A 14,911-nucleotide genomic window follows, 5' to 3' on the forward strand; every position below is an offset into this window, starting at 1 on the left:
AGGCAAGGTAGAGGAACTTGAAAATATTTGCTATAGAAATTCAAACCCAAGAATACTTCTCTATGTATCAGATAGTTTTTAAAATGTGGATGGAGATGGAAATGAGTTATTTATATAGGATCTGAACTAGAATATAAAGTATCTGATTACTAAATTAGAAAATACTTTTGGTTTTTTTTCCCATTGACACTATAACAACTTCTTTCCAGAATCCTAGAATTCTACCCTTGTGAATATTTTTAAAAACCCCAGGGGTTCCTGGGCGGCTCAGTTGGTTAAGCGTCCAACTTCGGCTCAGGTCATGATCTCACACTCTGTGAGTTCGAGCCCCACATCAGGCTCTGTGCTGACAGCTCAGAGCCTGGAGCCTGCTTCAGATTCTGTGTCTCCCTCTCTCTCTGCCCATGCCCTGCTCTCTCTCTCTCTCTCTCTCTCTCTCTCTCTCTCAAAAATAAACATTAAAAAAAAAACCCTAAAATACCTTTGTTTTTTTCCAAGAAATCCTACAAGTTAAAAGCATAATTTGTTAACATGGTAATCTAAGGAGAAATCTAATTTTTTAAACCTATTTAGTGAGAAATAGTAATCTGATAAGAGTATGCCAGCTTGGGAAGTATTTTTGAAAGTAAATTAAACATATACTTTACAAGAAATTAGCTTAACACTTGTGTTCCATACTTTATTATATTTAAGAACTGTACCTCAAAAAGCAGAAACTATGAGCGTTAGGGGTCCACCAGAAAATAGATCAAGTCTGACACCACCACCACCACCCCCCCTTTTTTTTTTTTTTTTGCTTCTGGGTGGAGCCCTATATCTATGATCTCCTCTTCCATTTTTGGCTGCTTCCAGCTTCTCACTACAGCCCTACTTTGTCCTCCTTCTCCAAACCTACTATCATGTATGCCTCCAGATATGAGAACAGCCATCAATCACTCTCTCTGTGTTTCTTCTCCTTTACTGAATAAATCATAAGATGCTTTAAGGAGAAAGAAGGTAAAAATTTTCAGAACCTACGTCCAAGAGGAAAGCCCTCTTTTCTTAGGCAAAGCCTTTGATGAAGTTATTACCACATTCCATTAGAATTTCTCTCAGTATTTTGAAAAGCTATGATTTCTTGTAATTTTCAGAGTATAATATTTCTCCATAAATTGCTTTACCTATTATTTCTCTTTAATTTTGAAATAGCTGCAATTCTGAGTGCATCTCTAGAGCTCACTCATGGCACTACTGGCCTGGGACTAACTTGTTCCATGGAAACATGAAGAGCCATAAGCATCATTAAATCAGTGCCAGTTTGACAAGGAATATCAAAGAAATTCAAAGCACCACAAAATCTGCTTCAGATTTAGGCTAGTTTCCAAGCTAATTAAGTTCTTAGTAATTTTTGGAGAGTCCTGTCTGAACCCACGGTCATTCCTCATTCTTCAAGCCTTCAGCAGTTGTAGGCCCTACTCCCTCTGTGCAATTCCCAAATCTTTACTCCAAGTCTGCACATTGAATCATTAATCATTCAAAAACATTTTAGTGAAGTTCTAATATGTCTTAGGTACTGTGCTTGATACATTAAAAATAAGAGGAACAAAGAATAAAACAGAACTTCAAAAAGCTTGTATTCTAGTAACTCTTGGGAGACTATAAGGTAACAAGCATCAAGTAAGGAAAGTGTTAAGTAGCCTGGATATGAAGACAGGAATCCAGTAGAGTTCCAATATGTTCCTTTTTTATGACCCTTTAACTTTCTACTTCAAATCCAAAGCCAGTGCACGCTAGAGTATTTCTTCAGATGAGTTCAAATCCCAGGATTTAGACTTACTGTTAAGTTATCTGATTCTCTCAGCATTCATTTCCTCATCAGAGTTATAGGGATGCACAATAGCTCCCTCACCAGAAGGCTGAAGGATTACATAACATGGTAGGTTACCCGGAAAGCACTTAGCACAATGCCTGGCCTCTATCAGTTGTCTACTAAGAACATGATATAATCAGCATTTATAGAGGAGGGGTATTTTGGACCAGGATCTTTGCCAGGCTATTGCTCATATATCACCTCATTATTTCTCCACAGCAGCTTGAGAGTAAACCTCATTATTCTCATTTTATAAGAAGACTCATAAAGGAGACTTGCCTAATTTTACACAGCTAGCAAGGTGGAGGGTTAGATTCAAAATCGTGCCTTTTCACTTGAAGTCCAAAGTTTTTCCTTTATACATTTTCAAGGAACACACACCATCCTGGAAGAGACATCTCCCAGAGGACTTTCACAAGGTGCTCAGAGTTATTTAGTTCAGTTCGGCAACTCATGGGTCAAAGGTGTGCCACTGAAGTATGCCCTAGTCAACTTCGTGTAGGGGAAGGAAAATAAAGCCTCCTCCCTCAGGATGAGACAGAGAGCTTTTATGCTTTTCTCCTACAGAGAACATGTTGCTGCATTCTGCAGAATGAGAAGGGAAAAAGTGAGCTGATTGCTCTTTGTGCAATAATGAGATGGGTGGATTCTCGAAGTTACTGGTACCCCAAATGTTACGGAGCAATTGGCAGAGCCAGATATGTGGAAATGTTTCTCTGTGTCTCCTCCTTAGAACAAACCTCCAGAGAAGACAAAAGCTTCAGCATGAAAGGCAAGATCATAAGCAGTAAATGCCAGAAGACTATCAAAGGACTCAGAAGCCTTAGAGAGTCCTTAGCTCTCCTTTATAAACTTGTCTGAATGGAGGCCAGGTTCTATCCCCATGTGCCTTTGGAGTTGAGTTGCATGATAAAAGGCAAATGTGTCAATTTAACATTAATGAACTCAGTGCTTGGCACTTGTATTAATATTTTTTTTTATTTGAAACAGTATGGGAAGCAGAATATCTAGTAGGTAAATTACCACTTGGATTTATTTCAGCATTGTAAATCACCATCCATCATTCATGTGTAAATAAAAACCTGATAGTGTTTTTGGTCCATCCACTATATTAAGTTAAAGATTAATAATTGCTCCACTTTGTTTTCACTTTTACTATGCAACCTATTTCCCAAGTCTTATATATCTTTGGCTATATTTCTAATCCACTGGACAGGAAATTTGATTCTAAAGTCTGTGTAATACGCTGTACATATTTTAGCATTATATAACAACAATCTTAGGGATACTTTCAGAAAAGATTTAAATTTTTAAATACTTTTGTATATATAGATTGTTTGAAATCAATGTCCTTAAACAATAAGACATTCTGCTGTTCTTTAGAATTTTAACATTACTCATACTACTTCTTGTAGAATCTGAGGCATTGTTGATTAGGACATGTGTATGCATACGCGCACGCGCACGTGTGTGTGTGTAACAAAGTTCATAATGCATTAGATCCCTCAGTATTTCTAAGAAAGAGGATTGTGTCTTCAATATATGACCTCTGCTTATTCCCAATCCATAGCTTCTTCAATGCTGTTCTCCAAACCAACTATTCATGATCCAAACTTTTTACCTCAGTTGCTTCCCCTATATATTCATCCAGGTCAGTCCACACATATCATACCATAATACTACTTTTTCTAAACCAGCCATGAACTGACACAATTTTCCATTCCCAGTGCCATTTAAGAGTCATGAAAAAAACACCTTCTCTGGACTTTTCATTCTTGAAAAGCTTAATGGCTTCTAACAGTTACCTTTACCTTTCTAACTTTCACAAACTTCTCCCATCTTTCTAAACAACATGATACTTGGCTCACATTTTTCTTCCCAACTTATATCCACTTCCATCGTCCTAAGTAACATATAATGTATATATGAATTAGAAACCATCTTGACATCATGCTATTCTTGCCTTTCCTCACATTTATAGCAAACATTTACCTCTACCTCAGGACATTCACATTTTAAGAGCATCACATTGTCAAAATGTAGTACTCTATGACTCAAGTATCTAGTTCACTGCTTTCTTTTTCAACAGCAGCATCTTTCCCAAACATCTCTTATTCCCTCACCAGCCCTACAATCACTCAGTTCACTACATTTCAATACATTTGCACCCTTGATGCCCTTGTGGCTTTATTTGATCCCTTTGTTTACTGAATCTGTGGGTTAACTTTTTCAAAGATTCATTTTTTCCAATTCAACTATCCAACAATATGCTAAGATCTATGAGGTGCAGAAGAAAAGTGGTATATGATTACTGTCCATAACAACTTAATATGGAAGGCAAGATATTCTTGTGTGATGCTTCTCTTACTTCTGCAGAGAAGTGACAGTAACTTTTGTCTTAATTTAGCCTAGAGACAACACAGTCTGTTTTCTAGTCATTTGTCCCCTTAAATTCAAACTCCATCTCCACATTAGTCAACACTATGCCTGAAGTGAAAGGTAGGACCGAGTAAAATGACCTCAATTTGGTTTCTCTTTGTATATAAGATCTTATGAAACTGTCTTGCACTCATTATGGAAAGTTATTCCTGCTTTAATTATTATGAGTTAAATCTTTATTTTTTTGTTATTTGTTAGAGAGACCAAGCATAGAAGCAGGGGAGAGGGGAGAGAAAGGGAGAGAGAGAATCCCAAGCAGCTTCCATGCTCCCTGCAGAGCCTGATGCAGGGCTCAATCTCACCAACCGGGAGATCATGACCTGAGCTGAAATCAAGTCAAATTTTGACTAACTAAGCCACCCACGTGCCCCATGAGTACTGCCTTTAAATTTTGTAGTGAATTTGGGAATAATTCACAATTTGTTAAAAACATGACCATTTGTAGTTAATTTTATGTGTTGATGCGGCTAAGCTGTGGTGGCCAGATGTTTGGTCAAACACCAGTTTGGATGTTGCTATAAAAGTTGTGTTTTTTTTAAGATGTGATTAACATTTAAATCCATAGACTTTGAGTAAAGCAGATTACCCTCCATACTGTAGATGAGTCTCATCTAATTAATTGGAGACCTGAAAAGAAAAAAAATTGAAGTCTCCTAAGGAAGGAGGTATTCTGCCACTGCCAGTAGCAGAATACCTTTGAACTAGAGTTATACCAACTCTTCTCTGAGTCTCCAGCCTGCCAGCCTGCCCTACAGAACTGGGACCTAACAGTCCCCACAATCATGTGAGCCAATTTCTGGGGTAAAAATACACACACACACACACACACACACACACACACACACAACCTATTGGTTCTGCTTCTCTGGAGAACCCTGGCTGGTGAACCATACCATATTAATGAGTAAACCGACATTGTAAGATAAAGGTCCCTGACGCAGAAATCTCTCTTGTTGTGAATACTTCAAGGAACAATCTCTTGCTTAGTTTGCTTGGCATATTAAATCTTAGTAGAAATAGAAAATGCTAATTGTTGCATTAATAATCAAATATTTGGAAAAATTCAGTGTGTTGGTTCCATTTAAATAATTTGAATTGACTGTAGTTTCTCATTGGGTAGTGGGATTATCAAGACATGTAGATAGTTTCAAATATTACAGAAAGAAATTTATATAAACATAAAACTCAAAATCCATACCAAGCACTAATCTGTATATTCATTCAACAATGAGTCACCAATACGAATTTTTTCCCAACACATTACAGGGTTTCTTTTTCATATTTATGTGTAAAAAAGTATCAGAGCAGCATTAACAAATAAAGTTGAGAAGACATTTTTCACTCCTTAGTCAGTGCCAGTCATCTGCAGAATAAGAAAGACAAAGATTTGCTATTTCATACTAAAATATGACTCTGGCTCAATATGATTCACTTTCTCACTGTAGGAAGTACAAAGGGACATAGTGGTTTTTTATTTGCTATGTTGCAATAGAAAAGTGATAATAAGTAACACTAAAAATTTATGTTAGTAAAGTGAACTATAATTACAAATAAAGCAGATCTCACAGAAGATGGAAGGACAAGAAATCAAGCCACAATAGGAAGATATCTGGGAGAAAATTCAATGGGTGTAAGTCTAAAAAGTCTGATTATTTTCATAACAAGGTGTTTATGAAATTATCAGGGTCCATATGGACCAACTAGCTGTTGTTTTTGAGAATTTGAACAAAATTGGACAGGCTTCAGAAGACAAGAAAGGTGATTCTATTTTAGAGAGGAAAATGTGAATAATTAGAGCAAAAAAAAATACTGGCACAGAAAGAATATCAAGAAGAAATCAAGGCCAAAATGATTTGCAAGATCCTTATGGAGGACAGTACAATGGGACCTGCTTGTGCTCTTAAATAATAGGTTTTAAAATAGTAATTTAATCTATGCTAAGGTAACAGCCTTCATATGTTAGGACAGAGCTACACATTTTAATCTCTTACAAATTTACCTAAGATTTTGCATGATGTTCTCCATTAACATTACAGGAAAATGAGTCCACATACGACAGCTATAGTACCTGTTAATTTACCAAACATAATTAGAAAATGAGACCTAATCCCTTCCAACCCCCAGTGAACTTTCTAGATAAAACAAGAAAGGAGATTGGGAAGGGACCCAAATAGTCATAGACAGCATGGCACAGTTACATGTGCAGATTTGGTACTCAAACACCTTAAGTTTAAATCCTTGTTTTGTTTCTTAAAAATAACAAGATCTTGGGAAATTTACACAATCTCCCCAAGATATACTTACCTTCTCTGTGAAATGGAATAATAATAGTGTCATTTTATGAAAAGCAAATAAAGTTATAAAAGTAAAAGACTTGTTACAGAGACTGTTCAATTAATGATAGTTCTAGAAAATTTAATAATTTATTAACTCATCTACTTTTCCCACTCAATTGTGAGTTTCTGAAGAACAAGAATTACACATTGCTCTTCTCTGTGTCTACTGCATATATTAGGAAGCCTAACACAGAGTGTGTACTTGATATAAATTCAATATCTCATATTTAGTATTCTTATTTTATAGTTAGTCATTTACATGGAGCAGATAATCCAAGTAAGCATAAAGAAAATGAAATAGGACAGTGCATGCTGGAGGAGGCAGGAAGGGAAGAAATATGACTTGTCTTATTGGAGGAAAGGGCTAATGAGCTCTCCATTGGTCAAGGCAAGTAAGACATCAGCCATCAGGGCAAGCAGATTAATAAAATAGCACCGGAAGCAGGAATACAGTCAGAGCTTTATTCTTAACACAAGCACCTTCCACTCCAGCCTCTTTTATACTTCCTGTTGAAATCATAGATATTCACAAGAAGAAACTATAACCTGCTGATAGATAGAAGTATCTGGGTGTTTTCATGCCTCAGAAGAACTGAAGCTGAAATCAGATAACTGTTTATTCACTCCTTCAACACTGTGGAATACGTATTATGTACAAGGTGCTAAGAATACAAATATACATAATACACCGTCCTTGCCTCTTCATTGAAAGGGGCTGATAGGCAGCTGTGTAAACAAACTGGTACAACAAAGTTATATAGGAGCTGGATATATGTATTTATATACATTTATATTTATGCACTCTCTGCCACTGCACTGAGAATGAAGGTCTTTGAGTGGACTCTATACAGGAGGTAGACTTTAAAGGGTACATAATTAGGCTGTTCAGGGCAAAGGAATAGTGTCAGTTACTAACCTGAGCCTACACACAATGACAACACTCTACACTCTGACCCTAGTGCAGCTCCAGGCCCCAACCTGGTATGTAAAGTCATGTATAGCTTTTATGATACCTCACTTACACACTACTCACAGAGGTTTCCTGCACTTTCAGGTTTAAGCTGTGTCAGGTAGTTGAGGTTGCTAGGAATCTGCCATCATTGCGTTATATGGGTTCATAAATGATTGAAGTGTCCAAGGGAGCAGTTATGAGTAGGTCATTATCAACCCTTGAGGAACTATCAGTCCTGAAGGAATATTTCATTGTGACTAATACTGCATTCAAGCATGCTTGCATTTTTCTTTGATTTGGATAATGGAGACAATTATGCTTAATGAATCTAGAGGTGAAAGAAGGCCCAAAGGACTGAATTAGACCTTTTACAATCACGATAAAATTTGACTAGTGATTAGTATAAACTTGGCTAGTAAGTAGGGGCAGATACTAACATACTTAGGAAGAAATTTCAAATTAAGGAAAAATAAGCTAGACTTGATTGTGTATAAAAAAATATGGTGGAAAAAGTAGTAGAGTCACAGTATATAATAGTTGTCCTATGTGCTATATTTTTTTTTAGATTTCTCGACCTTGATAAAAACAAAAATCACATTTCTAAAAGAACTTCAGAAACTGGAGAGTAATTAGGACAGTGCCATGAAAAGGTGTCATAGCTCAGTATTCTTTAGCTTTTCCTGTCATATATCTCATAAACTATTCAAAGTCTCACCATAATAGCAGCACTAAACTCATTTCTTTCAATTACTTTTAAAGTTTATAAACATTTTGTTCTGTTGACTTCCTGTCAATTGTTATAAAAACCCAGTGTCTCACTTAAACCAGTGCTTTTCAATCCATCTGTGGCAACAAATTGATTTTTATTTGCAATCCATTAAAGGCCAATGCTTTTATAAAATACTATATAATAAACTACTAAGTAAATGAAATAGCAGAAACAGACATAAAAAACACAAACCTTCAGCTTAACCTGCCCAACCAAGGCATCCTCTGCATAGAGGACCCCAAGACCACCCAGCCTGCACCTGTTTCAGATCCAACTATCCCACTCACTAGGGCATCTCCTGTATATAGTGCCCATGGACCTCCACCCCATACCTGCTACAGTTCCAGCCAGCCAGCCAAAGTTCCCAGGCACACACAGTCTGCGCAAATCCTGCTCCTACACAGGGCAATTCCCTTAAAACTGGGAGAAGTAGCTGCTCCATCTAATTCATAGAAATAAACACCAAAGTTCAAGCAAAATGAGGAGACAGAGAAACATGCTCCAAACAAAGGAACAAGACAGAACTTCAGACAAAGAATTAAATAACATGGAGATAAGCAATATACCTCATAAGAGTTCAAATTAATGGTCCTAAAGTTGTTCAACAAGATACACTATACATTAATAATGAAGTTGCAGTAAGAGAAATCAAGAAAATAACTCCTTTTACACTTGCACCAAAAAGAAAAAATACCTAGGAATAAATTTAACGGAGGTGAAAGACCTATATTCTGAAAACGATAAGGCATCAGTGAAAGAAATTGAAGACAATATAAACAAATGGAAAGATATACCATGCTCATTATTAGAAGAAGAATATAGTTAAAATGTCCATACTATCTAAAGCAATCTACATATTCAATACAATCTCTATCAAAATTCCAATAGCATTTTTCAAAGAACTAGAATAATATTAAGATGTGTATAAAACCACAAAAGATCCCAAATAGCCCAAGCAATCTTGAAAAAGAGAAAACCTGTAGATATCACAAACCCAAATATACTACAAAGCTATAGTAATCTGTCAATATGGTAGTGGCACAAAAACAGACACATAGATCAACAGAACTGGGTAGAGAGCTCTGGAATTAATCCACATTCACAAGGCCAATTAATCTACCAAAAGGAGGCAAGAATATACAAAGGGGACAGACAGTCTCCTCAACAAATCCTTTTGGGAAAACTGAACAGCTACATACAAAAGACTGAAACTGGACCACTTTCTTATATCACACATAAAAATAAACTGAAAATGGATTAAAGACCTAAATGTAAGACCTGAAAACATAAAACCACTAAGAGAAAACAGGCAATAATTTCTTAGATATTGGCCTTAGCAACATATTTATGCATATATCTCCTCAAGCAAAGGAAACAAATGCAAAAATAAGCTATTAGAATTGCATCAAAGTTAAAATCTTTTGCATAGCAAAGGTAACCATCAACAAAACAAAAAGGAGAAGATAATCACAAATAGTAAGGGGTTAATATCCAAAATATATAAACAACTTATACAACTCAACATCAAAATAAACCAAATAATCTAATTAAGTAATGGGTAAAGAGTTCTTTGCAAGATAGAGCAACGTATGAGGACTCTAGGCTTGCCTCATCCTAAAAATACAACTAGATAATCATCAAATCATCCTAAATACCCCATAAATTGATCTGAAGACTGGGAGAACAAACTCCACAACTAAACATAGAGAAGAGGACACATAAAAGAAGGTATCAAGTGCAGAGACACAGCATGGAAGAGAAATGGATCATGACCACTGTGGTAGGATGGAGCCATGGTCATGGAGAAGAGCAAGAGACAGTCTAGCACATTGGAAAGCATATGGTGAAAACAAATCTCCAAAGCAATTGGCTTGGAAGGTAAGGGGAGCCAAATTTTGTGAGTTCTTGCAATCAGCAGGGCTTAAAGCCTGGAGTTGTAAAGGTCAGTGTGAGAACTGAGAGAACTCAGAGGACACTGGAGTTTTAAACACAACTCCATCTGAGATAAAACTCTGGAGGGGGGGGTGACTCCAGGCAGGAAGACATCTTGGACATGGACAGGGTAGAGGCAGGGAATGGACAGAGACCTGAGACAAAGAGTGGGGGTGCTTGATCCCGGGTCAGTGAGAGAGCTAAGTTCCTGTGCCAGAGGGAGCTGGGTGAAGCCATTTCCACCTCTCTCGTGTATGGGCATGCACACATGCGCATGTGTGAACACTAATTCACCTCAGTAAGCTAAGCAGCGTCACCTAGTGGAGAAGAGAGCTGTTACACCAAGCCTTGCCCATCTGCACCCTCCACACACATCCCCTAGAAGACCAGCATAAGTCACTCTGCCTGTGTAGTGTATGGACTATATAGAGCTTCATATTTTCAATTCTAGGGAAACTGGATGTAACTTCATTGGAATTTGATTCTGTTTGCTAGTTTATTTATTTGTTCATTTTCTTTGCTTCTGTTTTTGCTTAAATAGTTTTTATTTTTTCTTTCTTTTTTTCTTTCTTTATTTTCTTCCTCATTCTTGTATACAGAAAGAGAAAACTTTATATTTATTTTTATTTTTTTACTTTATTTTTTATTTTTAAAATTTTTATTCTCCTTCATTTTTTATTTCACTTTATTTTATTATATTTATATTTTAAATTTTTAAATTTTTTCTTACCTTTTTAAATTTTATTTCTCTTTTTTCTCCATTCTGTTAAGCTTCCTTCAAAACTCAGACCAAACACACCTAAGATCTAGCTTTCTTTACTTTATTTTTTGTTTTGTTAATTTTTTAATTTTCGTTTTTTTTATTAATTTTCTTCTTCCTCCAAAATGACAAAATGAAGGAAATTCATCCTAAAAGAAAGAACAGAAAGAAATGAAGCCAGGGGCTTAATCAACACAGATATAAGCACAATGACTGAACTAGAATTTAGAACCATGATAATAAGAATACTAGCTGAGGTTGAGGGGTGTCTGGGTGACTCAGACAGTTAAGCATCCTACTTCAGCTCAGGTCATTATCTCGTGGTTCGTGAGTTCAAGCCCCATGTCAGGCTCTGTGCTAACAGTTCAGACCCTGGACACCGCTTCAAATTCTGTGTCTCCCTATCTCTGTCCCTCCCCCTGCTCATGCTCTGTCTCTCTATCTCTCTCGAAATAAATTAACATTAAAACTAAAAATAAAAAAAAAGAGAGTACTAGCTGGGGTTAAAAAAAGCATAGAATCCCTTTCTGTGAATATAAAAGAAATAAAATCTAGTCCAGATGAAATTAAAAATGCTATACCAAGATGCAATCTTGAATGGATGCCATGACAGCAATGAAGCAGAGCAGCGAATCAGCAGTTTAGATGATAAAATTATGGAGAATAATGAAGCAGAACAAAACAGAGAAACAAAGGCAAAAGATCATGATACAAGACTTAGAGAATTCAGTGATTAATTAAAAAGGAATAACATTGGAACCATAGGAAACCCAGAAGATAGAGAGAAAAAGTGGCAGAAGGTTTACATTAGCAAATTATAGCAGAAAACTTTCCTAATCTGAGGAAGGACACAGACATCAAAATCCAAGAAGCACAGAGAACTCTCATTAGAATCAACAAAAACTGACCATCAGCAAGGCTTATCATAGTCAAACTCACAAAATACACAGACAAGGAAATAATTATGAAAGAACCAAGGGAAAGAAGTCCTTAACTTGTAAGGGAAGACAGATCAGGTTTGCAGCAGACCTGTCCACAGAAAGTTGGCAGGCCAAAAATGAATGGCAAGATATATTCAATGTGATGAATCAGAAAAATATGCAGTCAATAATTATTTATCCAGCAAGTCTGTCTTTCAAAATAGAAGAAGAGATAAAGAGTTTCCAAGGTGAAATCTAACGTAGTTTGTGACCACTAAACCAGCCTGCAAGAAATTTTAAGGGAGACCCTTTGAGTGGAGAAAAGACAAAACAAAACAAAAAAGAGCAAAGGCAACAAAGACTAGAAAGGACCAGAGAACATTACCAGAAACACCAACTCAGCAGGCAACACAATGGCACAAAAATCGTATCTTTCAGTACTTACTCTGTCAATGAACTAAACGCTCCAACCAAAAGATATAGGGTATCAGAATAGATAAGAAAGCAAAACCCATCTATATGCTGCTTCCATGAGACTCATTTGAGACCTAAAGACACCTGCAGATTGAAAGGAAGGGGATGGAGAATCATCTATCATGCTAATGGTCATCAAAAGAAAGCTGAAGTAGCAATACTTATATCAGACAAACTATATTTTAAAATAAAGTCTGTAACAAGAGATGAAGAAGGGCATCATACAGTAATTGAGTGGTCTATCCACCAAGAATATCTAAAAATTGTAAATTTTTATGCCCGCAATGTGAAGAACCAAAATATATAAATCAATTAATCACAAACATAAAGAAACTCATTGATAATAATACCATAATAGTAGGGGACTTCACACCACACTTACAACAATGGACAGATCATGTAAGCAGAAAATCAACAAGGAAACAATGGCTTTGAATGACACAATGGACTGGATGGACTTAACAGATATATTCAGAACATTTCATCCTAAAGCAGCAGAATACACATTCTTCTCAAGTGTTCATGGAACATTCTCCATAATAGATTACATACTGGGACACTAATCAGCCCTCAACAAGCACAAAAAGATCGTGATCATACCTTGCACATTTTCAGAACACAACACTATGAAACTCAAAATAAACCACAAGAAAGAATTTGGAAAGACCATGAATACTTGGAGATTAAAGAACATCCTACTGAAGAATGAATGGGTTAACAAAGAAATTAAAGAAGAAATTTAAAAAGCACATGGAAGCCAATGAAAACACAACAGCCCAAAACCTCTGGAATGCAGCAAGGGTAGTCAGAGGAGGGAAATATATAGCAATCCAGGCCTTCCTAAAGAAGGAAGAAAGGTCTCAAATACACAACCTAATCTTACACCTAAAAGAGCTGGAAAACGAATAGCATAAAAAGCTCAAAACCAGCAGAGGAAGGGAAAAAATAAAGATTAGAGCAGAAATCAATGATATCAAAACAACAACAACAATAAAAAAAAACAGTACAACAGATCAATGAAACCAAGAGCTGGGTCTTTGAAAGAATCAACAAAAATTGCTAAACACCTAGGCAGAATGACCAAAAATAAAAAGGAAAGGACACAAATAAATAAAATCAAGAATGAAAGAGGAGAGATGACAACCAACACCACAGAAATACAAACAATAATAAGAAAATATTATGAACTGTTATCTGCCAACAATTGGGCAATCTGGAAGTAGACAAATTCCTAGAAACACGTAAACTACCAAAACTGAAACAGGAAGAAATAGAAAATTTTAACAGACCCATAACCAGTAAATAAATTGAATCAGTAATAAAAAATCTCCCAACAAACAAGGGTCCAGGGCCTGATGGCTTTCCAGGGGAATTCTACCAAACATTTAAACAGGTAACACCTATTTTTTTGAAGCTGTTACAAAAAATAGAAATGGAAGGAAAACTTCCAAACTCATTCTACAAGGACACCATTACCTTGATTCTAAAACTAGACAAAGACCCCACTAAAAAGGAGAACTACAGACCAATTTCCCCAAAGAACATGGATGCAAAGATTCTCAGCAAGATCCTAGCCAACTGGATCCAACAATACATTAAAATAATTATTCACCATGATCAAGTAGAATTTATTCCCAGCATGCAAAGCTGGTTTAATATCTGCAATCAATCAATGTGATACATCGTATTAACAAAAGAAAGGATAAGAACAACATGATCCTCTCAATAGATGTGGAAAAAGCATTTGACAAAATACAGCATCATTTCTTGATAAGAACCCTCAAGAAAGTAGGGATAGAGGATTGTACCTCAAGATCAAAAAGACCATATGTGAAAGACACACTGCTAATATCATCCTCAATGGGGAAAAACTAAGAGCTTTCTCCCTAAGGTCAGGAACACAACAAGGATGTCCACTCTCACCAGTTATTCAACATAGTGTTGGAAATCCTAGCCTCAGCAATCAGACAACATAAATAAATAAAAGACATCCAAATCAGCAAGGCAGAAGTCAAACTTTCACCCTTTGCAGACGACATGATACTCTATGTGGAAAACCCAAAAGACTCCACCAAAAAACTGCTAGAACTGATACATAAATTTGGCAAAGTCGCAGGATATAAAATCAATGTACAGAAATTCGTTGCATTGCTATGCACAAATAATGCAGCAGCAGAAAGAAAAATCAAGGAACTGATCCCAGTTATAATCACACCAAAAAACATAAAATACCCTGGAATAATCCTAACCAAAGAAGTGAAAAATCTATACACTGAAAACTATAGAAAGCATATTAAAGAAATTGAAGAAGACACAAAAAATGGAAAAATATTCCATACTTCTGGATTGGAAGAACAAACATCGTTAAAATGTCAATACTACCCAAAGCAATCTGCATATTCAATGTAATCCCTATCAAAATAACACCAGCATTCTTCACAGAGCTAGAGAAAACAATCCTAAAATTTGTATGGAACCAG

General features: G+C 36.1%; 1 long non-coding RNA gene across 1 annotated transcript; it reads right to left on the reverse strand.

The window, feature by feature from the left end:
- Window positions 1-923: 923 nt before the first annotated feature.
- LOC123379226 lies at window positions 924-11,180 on the reverse strand. Its single transcript, XR_006583455.1, has 3 exons — window positions 11,008-11,180; window positions 6,288-6,356; window positions 924-5,651 (listed from the first exon to the last, which is right to left on the reverse strand). It is a non-coding gene; the product is annotated as an uncharacterized LOC123379226 (long non-coding RNA).
- Between the last annotated feature and the right edge of the window lie 3,731 nt (window positions 11,181-14,911).

This window comes from Felis catus, chromosome A1 (assembly GCF_018350175.1).
Source record: "Felis catus isolate Fca126 chromosome A1, F.catus_Fca126_mat1.0, whole genome shotgun sequence".
Taxonomy (NCBI): Eukaryota; Metazoa; Chordata; class Mammalia; order Carnivora; family Felidae; genus Felis; species Felis catus.